Raw genomic sequence first — 2,541 nt, forward strand, 5'->3', positions numbered from 1 at the left:
GCCTAATTGTGCCGTTATTAATTATTTGCAAACAGGCCGATTGGGGGAGGGGGTGCGGAAGATGCGTCAGATCTGACCTTTTGTCACTACCTCGAAAATTGGAGATGGCCAATATTAAACGATATCCGTTAAAAGAAAAAAAAAAAAAAGGCATAAACTACAGATCTGGCTTGTCAGCGGACAAAGCATCCTGCAGGCCGGCTGGGAGCTTTCGCCAGCCATTATACCAACATGCGGAAGGTAAAACTGGCTTTACAGCTTTGCAGCTTTTCGGAAACGGTTCTGCTGCCTAAACCACTCGCTGATACCGAGCGCAGGGAGAGGGGCCGTCCGGGGGGACTAGCGCGGCCAGGGGCTCGGTTCTCCCCCGGGCCAGGAGTCATCCAGCGGCCTCACACCTGGGCACCCGCTTTGCTTTTCCGCCCGGCAGCGGGCGGCAGCGGAGGCCCAGGTAGAGCCCAGCCCAGCCCAGCCCAGCCCAGCCCAGCCCAGCCCAGCTCAGCCCAGCCCAGCCCAGCCCAGCCCAGCTCAGCCCAGCTCAGCCCAGCCCAGCCCAGCCGCGGCCGGAGCCCCGGCGGCGCGGCCCCGACGGCTCCCCGCAGCTCGCCCGGCCCTGCCCCGGGGAGAGCGGGCAGCGGGGCCGGCGTGCCAGACCCCCGCAGGGCACGGGGTAGTGGCAGAAACCCGGCCTCGCCGAGACGAGCCGGCATCCGGCTCCACCAAAACCCTTCGGGCAGGGGCGGGCGCCCGCCCCAAAGAAGAACCGGGGCGCCCCGGGGCTGCAGTGCACCCCGGTGCCACCTCCCGGGGCTGCCCCGGGTTAGCCGCGGGGATGCCGGGGCGATGAACTCTGTCTGACTCTGGCAGAGTCAGTGGAAAAAAAAAAGGAAAAAAAAAAAAAGAGAGAGACTGACTGGGGATTTGGCTAAGAAGCAAATACGGCAAGAGTGTTCCTCTGCACCGCCGGGGTGCTGGGGAGAGACTGCCACCCCCCCACCCCTCGAGCACAATTAAAGGACCCAGGAAAAATGGGACAAGTGCTGTTTCACAAAAGTAAAAACTTCACTAATCAGTTTTAAAGTGCTGCAATAAAATACTCAGTCTATTTTCCGGAGGGAAAAAACCCTGTATGTATTTCTTGAATATATGTTTCGTTATAATGCGACTAGCTTTTGCCACTTTACTTTTTCTTCCAAAAGTCATTTCATGACTTAAGAATATCTTTGTTCGAAGTAAACGGATTGTCTCTAGGAATTACCCAGCTGTGGGCTGCAGCGCAGCTCTGCTAATAGTGATCAACACAGAAAGAGTTTCCCGCTGGAGAAGCTGCAGTGTTCTGTCCATCTGCTTTACCCTGAGCTCTTAGAGAAGGCAAGACCTGTATTACCAGTAAACCAATCAAAAGTGATTTAAAGATACCTCTCCTGGTCAAGCCTTGCTGTGTGAAGATAATCAGCTTCCATTTTTGCGGCATGCAGTCGTGATTTGAAAACATGAAGAGATGACAACACACTACTTTTTGGGTATTTTTTTGCCAAGTTCACTACTTTGTCTGCTGAAACTTGGGGTTTATTTCTAATATGATGACTTCAGCTTCCAAACAGTGGATCTAGCTACACATCTGCTAGACCATTTCTCTCTTTTAATTTTACTACAGTGTAAACTGATTTGCATCTTGGTCTACCTTCTTCCTCATAAACTAAATATGTTGCGTCCTTTATATCTCCCATACCCCCCAAGGCTCAAACTTTTAAAATCTTTTCCAGACCTGGAATCACTCTCTCCTGTCTCTGAAGATGCTTTGCAGAAGGGATTCCAGGACAGTACCAAACACTGCAGTGTGCGTCTCACTAATGGTTCATACAGAGCTAGCATCACCCCTCTAGTTCTGATCACAATTTTCCACTTATGTATCCAAGCTTATAATTAGTCCTTTTTGGAAACTTCTGTTCCATCGCTTATTCCTTCTGATCCATAAATCCTTCCCCAAGCCACTGCTTTCCATGTTCTGGTCACCCCCAAAGCACAGGGAGCCAGGGGAGGCCTGAGGTGTTCGGCACCCACCGTTTGTAAGGACCAGCGTGCCTGTGGCAAACCAGTTGGAAAGATTAATTCATAAACATTAGTCATTGCTCGGTCAGGTTGAAATGGATGGTTTGAAAATACATGAAGTTCATTTCTCCCATGTCTGTGCAAAGGCAGGAGTTTGCAAAGAAGTATTAATTAAATAAGTGATCTACAGGATTGCTGCTGACCTTTACAAACACAGAAGCTAGCAGGGCCACAGGGTACCCAGCAGGACCCCGGGCAGGAAGATGACACCAAATGGCCACTTACCAGCGGTACTGGTGAAAGCTGAACGGGTAAGCTGATCCTTAGCGCCAAGAGATACTTTGGAGTTCACAAGGCAAGGAGATCTTAGGTCAGAAGGCGCTAAGAAGTCAAAAGCTGCTCTAGTAAAGAAACAAGGATAAGGTTTGTTATTGTAGTTGGGTTTACTCCCTCAAGTTGTTCAAATAAAGAATATTTTGGTTTACTATC

Source organism: Balearica regulorum, chromosome 4, assembly GCF_011004875.1.
Source record: "Balearica regulorum gibbericeps isolate bBalReg1 chromosome 4, bBalReg1.pri, whole genome shotgun sequence".
Taxonomy (NCBI): Eukaryota; Metazoa; Chordata; class Aves; order Gruiformes; family Gruidae; genus Balearica; species Balearica regulorum.